The sequence below is a fragment of the Leptopilina boulardi genome, unplaced genomic scaffold (assembly GCF_019393585.1).
Source record: "Leptopilina boulardi isolate dan_hultmark-lab unplaced genomic scaffold, ZJU_Lbou_2.1 LbouV2_330, whole genome shotgun sequence".
Taxonomy (NCBI): domain Eukaryota; kingdom Metazoa; phylum Arthropoda; class Insecta; order Hymenoptera; family Figitidae; genus Leptopilina; species Leptopilina boulardi.
In genome coordinates, this window is record NW_026137897.1 from 2,713,347 (window position 1) to 2,723,364 (window position 10,018).

Genomic DNA, 10,018 nt, shown 5'->3' on the forward strand with positions numbered 1-10,018 from the left:
TTTATAAAAATTCGAATCATATAAAATTCGATTGAATGAAAATTCTGTAAAATTAAAATTCGCATAAATTTAAATTATTTTAAATAAAAATTCATGTAAATAAAATGACTGTAAAATAAAAATTCTAGCAAAAATTCAGTAGCTAAAAATTTTTTTTATGTAAAAATTCGTATAAAAAGAAAAAATCAGTCAAATTTTAATTGGAAAAATAAAAATTTATTGAAAAAAAAATAATTATTTTTAATTAACTACTTTTTCAAAAATAAAATTATAATTAATTATTTTTATGCGAAAAATTTATGCGTTTCTTTGACGAATCAAAAATTTGAAAAAAAAACAATTTTTTGATTTAAAGGTTGCTAATGAATCTATATTAGAAAAAAGTATTTGGAGTTTCTTTTAATATTTAACTTTCCAAAGAAAATGAAGTAACTCAACAATATTTGTTATCAGTAAAATGATTAGCATAGTCGCTATTTCATGATGGTGAAGTTCACAACGTTGATGCGGTCAACGAAAAAAAAATTTATTAATTTTTTATTTGAAAAATAATTTTTCTCAACTTGGAAAGCAATAGCAAAAAAAAAATGTTTTGTTATTTCCAACTGATAAATAAAATACTTTAAAAAATTAGAATTTTTAAATTTTTTTTTAAACGTTGGGAACTTCCGATTTTTCGAAGGTAATAGCAATTCTCTTAGATAAATTTAGAGTTTAGAACAATTGACAAAATTTTAATAAATTATTTTAAGAAAAACCAAACTCTAGAAAATATTTTACCTCACTCCATATTTTAACGGTTGGGCAATGTGAAATTAATGAAATTGCTCAAAATGAAAAAAAAAACGTATATGACGAAAATAGAGAGTTTTATGCATAAATTTTGTTCCATGATTGGTTTTTTTCTGTAAATAAATATGTATAATAATAATTTAATAACAGTTATGTTCATGATATGTATATTTTTAAAGTGAGGAAGGGCGAAGCAATGACAGAATTAATATAGAATTAAAAAAATTTTCTTTAGGCATTACTTGCGTATCACAATAAGTTGAATTATATATTTACCAATAAAAAAAAATCGTAGTTAAAAATTCAGCTACTTAAAATTAATTTTTAATTATTATATTTTATTCAATACCTTTAATATATAGAAATTAAAATCTATTTTTTATTGGAAATCGTGATTTACTGTTACTGAAAAAAGTTTTTAAAAATTGAAAATATTTTTTATAAGAAAAAAATTTAATTGATATATATATATAAAAGAAACAAAACATGTGTTCTGTGATTTAAAAAAAAGTTTCAATTTCTCGTGCCTTTTTATGAAAATTGGTTTATATTAATAAAAAAAAAAAAAAGTATAATTTCTTTTTACTTTATTTGAAAATCATAATAAGGAATTATTTATGTGCCTTATAAACGTATATCCGAAGTTCCGAAAAAATGAAATCTCAGTATTTTTTATTTCCTAGAAAGTTTTGGGAAATTATTTTTGTATGACAAAAAAAAACTCACCAGAACGAGAAAAACGAAGGGATTTATTACTGACGATTAATAATTTCAAATCCATATGTATACAAGTAGTTTATAAATAATAACCTAGGCTTGTTTCTTTTCTATTTGTTTTAAAATGATTTAATTCTACGAGGCCGTTTTCATCGTTTGGATAAATTTAATCCTCCGAGTGGTTAAAAAGGCAATTCTGCGTCTGCGCAGAATGTTTACAGCTTCTGCGCAGACGCAGAACTTCCTTTAACCTCTCGGAGGATTAAATTTATCCAAACGGTGAAAACGGCCTCTATGACGATTTTTCTTTTTTTTTTACACGGAAAATAAATCTTTATCTGAATCAGCGATACGTTTCTCTAGAATAACGAAAACTTTCGCTGTTTTAGTGAAACATATCGCTGTTCCAGTAAAATTTTTTTTCCGTATTCTTACATTATATTGTATAGGTAAAAAAAAATTGCAAACAATCGAAATAAATTAAAAAAATAAAAACAAGTAGAATCAAGGCTGATTTATCGAGTGGATCAGCAGTAAAGTGTAATTGTAAGCCATAATAAACAAATAATTACATAATGCCATAACGATTACACAATATAATATATAATAGCGATAAATGACTGATGAAAAAGGAAACGTATGTATTTTGGAAATAAGTTTAATATTAGCGTTTCCATGCGCTGCCTACCAGAGTCTATTAACGGAATATAAGGTACATTTAAGCAATATTTTTAAATAGACAAACAAAAAAAAATATAAAATAAGATATATTCTTAAAAAAAAATTAATTTCTAATTAAAGAATTAATTAAAATAATTTTAACTAATATTTTTAATATACTATTAAAGTTTAAAAAAAAAAAATTTTTTAATAGTGTTTTGTGTCCTTTTTGGATATTACTAAATATCCTTTTCGGATCATCTGATAATTCTATTAAATGTCAATTAACTTTTTAGCCTCTATGTGTACATAAATTAAAATTATTGTAATATCTATACGCATATCTCTCCATACAAGAGCAAAATTGAGGAGGCATCACTGTACATAAGGATATATGACTATTTGCGATGTTTATAAAATTTATATACAAAGATATAAATTTATAAAATTATGTATATATTATATCAAAATATTCTCGAGAATTAAATATACTTCGGAGGCTCTGCAAAAAAAATTTTCAAAAACAATATTTTCCGTTTTCACCGTGTGGATAAAAATCCAAGTTAAAGGCAATTGTGCGTCTGCGCAGAAACTAAACAAGCATTCTGCGCAGACGCAGAGAGATTAGAGAAAGTTATGCGTCTGCGTAGAAGTTGTAAACAAACATTCTGCGCAGACGCAGGTGCCTTTAAACTCTCGGGAGGATTTTTATCCACACGATGAAAATGGCCTCTATGTCAAATAATTTAAAACTGAAGAGTATTAAAAAAAAAAGTTAAAATAAAATATATTAATGTGATATAAATAAGTTTTTTAAAGTTAAAAGTATTTTTTTTTTAGATTTGTTGTTACTTCTCACGTTTAAATTATTTGTGAAAAATATTTTTTTTGGGCTCATTCAAATATTACGTAAGCTTTAAATATTTTTGTAGCCAAAAATTTAATTTTCTTTTTGAATATTTTAAAATTTCTTTTCTATTAAACTAAAATTCAAATTATGAAAATATGAAATTGATCTAAATTTTTATATCAATTTAATATTTTTAGTGTTTAATTTGATAATTTTCAATCAAAATTTTTATATAAATTCGATATTTTTGGTATTAATTTTGATACTTTTAAATTGTACTTCAAATTCGGGATTCATTGACCTCGAAAATTCTCAAAGTAACAAATTTCAAACGAAAGCGTATTAATTTTTTTTTAAATGTTTGCTATATTGAATCCGTCATTTTGATTAACTTTTAAATCTAATCGAATAGCTTGAATGGAATTATTATTTTTTAATTATTTTCTAAGATGGAAAGTGTCTTGACGCAAAGGTGGCACGACTTTTGTTCGGCCTTATACGGGTCATGGACTGTCAAGGGTTTAAAAATAATGTTTGTCGTCATGTAACAATGAAGTACGTTTAGTATATATATATAAAGGAAGCATTATAGCAATCGAAAATCGAAACTACTCGATATATCGAGTTCATTCTTTGAAGTTTTTTTTGGGAAAAATAAATCCATAATATTATTCAATTATAATTAATTAATTTTTAATTATTAATTAATTATAATTAATAAATTAATTATTAATCATAAGTAATTACACTAATTGGAATTAAATACCCACTTTCCCTCCCTAAAACATGCTTACGTAATAATTAAACGAGCCCAAAAAAAACCTGTTTACGAAATTTTATCAATTTTTCATATCAAACTTAAATTATATTCTGCTATTTACGAAAATCCCATAAAACGGAATTACAACTGAATAGGGAATATATACAAAAATTGTGAATGAAATTGTTGAACCTAAATTGTATATATATATAATATATTGTATCATGCGGAAGGATTTGCGAAAAAAAATTCCGAAAGTGATTTTATAAAATATTCAATTGAATTAGATAAAAATGCAAATATTAATCAATTAAAATTTTTTTTTTATAAATTTTATTTGCTAAGAACGTTTGTGATAATTAAAAAAATATTGAAATAAAGAAAATATGTTTTATGTAAATAAAAAATTGAGTCTCCGAAGTTGTGAAAATGAAATTTTACAATTATGCATGTCATTGTCAAAGATATGCCAAAATGTCTGTCAGATATATGTTTCAGAAAAGAAAGAAAAATGTATATATTTATAATATCTGTTATACATGTGAGAGTGACTGTAAAAAAATAAAGACAAATAAAATTTAAGAAACTGACGTTGAGTGTCAAAAAATGAATTTTGAGAAGAAAATTGTTCAGAGATGAAAAATAATTATTGTGTTACATATTGTATTATATAATAATAGGTATATATATATATATTGAGATTAAAATTTTACTGAACTTGAGAGAAAATATAAACGATTACATATTTTAAAATTTCTTTGTTTTATTTACACTTTCCTTCTCCTTTTTTTATTGTATTACATTCGAAATACATTTTTATAGATATAGTTTCTATCTAATTAATAAATAAACTGGCAAAATTAAACGTGCGCAAGCACGCCAAATTGAGTATTTAATTGTTTGTTATAAAGAAATTAAAGATTAATATTATCAATAATAATTTAATTTATTAGAATATTATTACATATTAAATGATAATAATGAAAATTATATGTTTACAGGCCTCGGATTATACGACTTTTTCCGACTTTTTTCAAAAATACGACTTTTATCGATTTATTTTAATAAAATTCGACATTTTTTTTTACATTTGAAAAAAAAATCTAAATAAAATACATTTTATTATTATAAAATGTAGATCTTCTTCAGATCTTCTTCAATTCAATTATTTAACAAATTTTGAACTAAAATGATTCTTCACTAAATTAATTATTTTTAATAATTTTAATGAAATACATCACAAATTCAATTATATTAAAATTACTTTTTCAATTAAAATTTTTATAAAATTTAATAATTGTTTATAATTTAAAAAACAATATCACAATAAAATTGAATTATTTTATAAAAATTTCAATTCAAAATAAACTAAAATTCCATTATTATCCGAAATTTTAATTCAAAATCAATTAAAAATCCAATAATTATCCAAAATTTTCAATTTAAAATTTAATTATTTACCAAGTTTTCAATTTAAAATGAAATAAAAATCAATTATTTTCTAAAATTTCTATTTAAAATTAATTATCCAAATTTTCAATCAAAAATGAACTTAAATTAAATTATTATCCAAAATTTCAATTAAAATTCAATTATTTCCCAAAATTTTCAATTCAAAATGAACTGAATTTCAATTATTTTCCAAAACTTAAAATCAAATAAAATTTCATTATTCTCAAAAATTTGAATTCAAAATTAATTGAATTTTCAATAATTTAAATTTAAAAGCATCTAAAATTTAATTATTTCTCAAATTTCCATGGAAAATTTTTTTTTGAAATTTAATAATTTCAATTATAACTCTAAGGAAATTCAATTATTTTTAACTATTTTAATAATATTCTTTGAAATTTCAACTATCTGAAAGCAGGCCTCGGATTATACGACTTTTTTTTACTATTTCCGACTTTTTTTGGCTTATTTTAATAAAATGCAACTATTCCGACTTTTTTTTACATTTTTAAAAAAGTTTTTTAAATAAAATATATTTTTTTTTAGTATAAAATGCAGATCTTCTTCAGATCTTCTTTATTTCAATTATTTAACAAATTTTTAACTAAAATTCTTCACTAAATTAATTATTTTTAATAATTTTAATGAAATTCATCACAAATTCAATTCCCACATAGCACGACTTCTTGCTGTGAGGTTACTGTAAGAATATCTGTAGGATTTGTAAGGTTACCGTGTAAGCCTGCAGTAAACTTGAGGTCATCTTAAAACTTCCGCCTTACAGTAAAGCTAGGTAAGCTTACACAGTAAGGTCGTGGTAAGTTTACATGGTAAGGTTGTGGTAAGCTTACATGGTAAGGTTTCTGTAAGCTTCCCGTAAGGTTACTGTAAGGTTGCTGTAAGGTTACTGTTAATATAAAGTAATATGAAAATATATTAAAAATAATTATATTATAATATATATTATATTATAAATTTTTTTGTATAAAAAATTATATATTTGGTAAAGTACTTTATGAACCCCAATAGGGTTTGTCAAATAAAAGTTACTGCGCAGCCGTATGTGCCATAGAAAACTACTGCGCATAAATATTAATAAATTTTATTTATTAACAACATTCTATGTTTACAGTAACCTTACAGCAACCTTACAGTAACCTTACGGGAAGCTTACAGAAACCTTACCATGTAAGCTTACCACAACCTTACCATGTAAACTTACCACGACCTTACTGTGTAAGCTTACCTAGCTTTACTGTAAGGCGGAAGTTTTAAGATGACCTCAAGTTTACTGCAGGCTTCCACGGTAACCTTACAAACCCTACAGATATCGTTACAGTAACCTCCCAGCAAGAAGTCGTGCTATGTGGGTTATTTCAAATTATTTTTCAATTAAAATTTTTATAAAATTTAACAATTATTTATAATTTTAAAAAAATATCAAATAAAATTACCAAAAATTTTTAATTCAAAATCATATATCAATTTAAAATCAAATTAAATTGAATTATTTTCAAAAATTTCAATTAAAAATCAGCTAAAATTCAATTATTATTAACCAAAATTTAAATTCAATTTTAATTATTATCAAAATTTTCAATAAAAAAATCAACTAAAATAAAATTATTATCCAACATTTCAATTGAAATTCAATTATTTTCCAAAATTTCAATTCAAAATCTTTTAAAATTCAATTATTTTCCAAATTTTCAATTTAAAATCAAATAAAATTCAATTATTACCCAAAATTTCTATTCAAAATCAATTAAAATTCAATAATTATCCAAAATTTCAATTCAAAATTAATTATAATCAAAATTTTCAATAAAAATTTCAATTAAAATTCAATTATTTCGCAAAATTTCAATTCAAAATTAAAGAAAATTCAATTATTTTCAAAATTTTTAATTAAAAATAAACTAAAATTCAATTATTTTCAAAAATTTCAACTCAAAATTATTTATTATTAAAATTTTCAATCAAAAATCAACTAAAATTGAATTATTATCAAGAATTTCAATTATAATTCAATTATTTTCAAAAATTTGAATTTAAAAGCTTCTAAAATTTAATTATTTCTAAAATTTTTTGAAATTTAACTATTTCAATTATAACTCTAAGGAAATTCAATTATTTTTAACTATTTTAATAATATTCTTTGAAATTTCAACTATCCGCAATTTCTAATAAATTTTTTAGTGAAATCATCAAAAAATTTTAATTAAAAATCACTTAAAGTTCAATTAATTTTAAAAATTTCAATTGCAAATCTTTGAAAATTCAATTAAATTTAAAAAATGTTTTCCAAAAATTGTTTGATAAATTATTTTTAGTTCTGTAAAATTTAATAATTGTTTGAAAATTAACAATATCTTTTAAAATTTAATTATTTCTAAATATTTCAACTTTAACCCTTCGAAAAGGATTATTATTAAAAAAAAAAATTTTTTTATTTAAAAATCTGTAAAATATTTTTGTTAAAATAAAAAACAAATCCACTTTTTTTTGAAATATAAATCGCCTAAAACGACTTTTTTGTGTCCTTAAGTTGATTCGAGGCCTGTGTTTTTATAATTAATATTTAATAGGTATTCGTTGGCCCCTGGTACCTTAAAAATTAATTTTTAAAAATAAATTTTTTTCAAATTACTATCTTGTACGAAATTTCCTGGCGCATCTTTTTTCTCATCATAAATTTTTTGTATTTGTATACAATTTTTGAATGAATATACAACTTTAAAAAAAATTTCCTTGGTAAACGTTGTGTACTTCAGCTTCGTGAATTGAATTTTCGAATTTGGAATTTTAAAGAAACTTATTCCGAAATTTGGCAAAAATGAGAAAAAGAATTGTCAAAATTTGACACGTCATAAGATTACTATTCAAAAAAACACGTGAAATCAGAAAAGGCCAACTTCAAGTTAGGACAGAAGGACAGACCAAGCATTTTATTATTATATATAATTCCTGATTAAAGTTTAAAAAATATATTTTTGGGTAATTAATTTTCCATATAGGTGTTAAGTGTCCAAGAAAAGCGCAAAATTATGAGATTTTTAATTCTAAAACTTATTAAAGGGAGAAATGTTTTACTTTAACCAAATATAATATATTTAACTTAAATAAACGTATATTTGTCTCACAGCCTACTAGCCTATTTATTTGGCGCATATAAATTTTTTTTATTTAAATCAAATAAATATTTATTTGAATCAAACAAAAATTTTTTAGGCTGTGAGACAAATATATCATTTCTCTATAGGTGTAAGCATTTTTTATGTGTTTTATTTTTTGGGACAAAATTGATGATTTAAAAACATCACTTTTGAACGTCCTCTAGAAGGTCCATTCAAGCGAAATATTCTACACGTATTTTCTTTTTGGGTATAGACCATTCGAACGGTATATTATTTCTTCAATTTTGGGGATTAACACCTAAGGTACTTTCCCTTGTAAGGGGTGTTAAGAAGGGTCTAAATTTCGACTCGGTTATAACAATCAAATTAATGACACCAGAGACCCTATTTAGTGACAGGTTCGGTTCCTGGTCACTAAATAGAGACTAACGTCACGCTTTCAAACTACAGGTATGTACATCGCTGGGGCACGTAGAGCCCTTCAATTTTAGTGTAAGAATTTACAGAAAAAGAAATTTTACTAATTCTATTAATTACTTATAATAATATTAACAGTCATTAAATGTAATTATAAAATTTATAATCAAAAAAAAATTATTTAAGGAAACAAGGAATTCGATTTTGACTTAATATTTTTTTTTTAAATAAATCATTTTTAATAAGCGATTATATGTTATTGTAATAAGATTAAGTCACCGCGGTTAGTAAATTTATTTACAAAATTAATAATTAGGGTAAGTGCATCAATTACGGCGCGTTCATAAAAAATAACTATTATTACTATTATATTTACTTTCTAAATCTGAATTAGTAAAAATGTTTACTAATTTAAATTATAGTTACTCACTTTTTGCTTTAGAATTAGTTAAATTTTACTAATTGTTAGTAAAAGTTACTAATAATTAGTAAAATTTTACTAATTCAGAAGCAAAAAGTGAGTCACTATAATTTAAATTAGTGAACATTTTTACTAATTCAGATTTGGAGAGTAATATAACTGTTGCAAAATGATTAAAAAAATTATTTCAATCTTTTTTTTGATACAATTTACTAATAAAGATGCAAATTTAAACAATTATTAATTTAATTATTTGAGATCAAATTTTTCCCTCGCCGTAATTGAAACATTTTTAAGATTTCCATTGGCTTCAATTACGGTGGGCAAAGTACCTTCAAAATACACGTAATTTTGCGGTCACCGTAATTGATACACCAAAACTGATACAAACGCGCCGTAATAGAAAATTACGTTATTAGTTTTAATTTCTCATATTTGTTTAAATAATCGATTTTTATAAAGTTAAAATTTTTTTTAATTAAATAAATCAAAAAATCAAATTGTGTTGCGCAGTCGCTTCTGCGCATTATATATATGACAAAATTTGAATTTTGTAAATTCAAGAGGGAATTTCATATATTCCAGCTTGACACTCTGCGAGATAGTGTTTTATGATTATGTCGAATAAAAAATTTTCAGTAAAAAAAAGATGTGATAAACAAGCAAGATTTACGGAGAGACTCAAAAGAATAACACATCAAGTTGGCAAATATGGTAAAGTTAAGTATATATATGAAGCTGGTACATATATATATTGTTTCCGTTATCACAAATGGTTGTTGAGTTCTATGACCATATATAAATATTGAAGC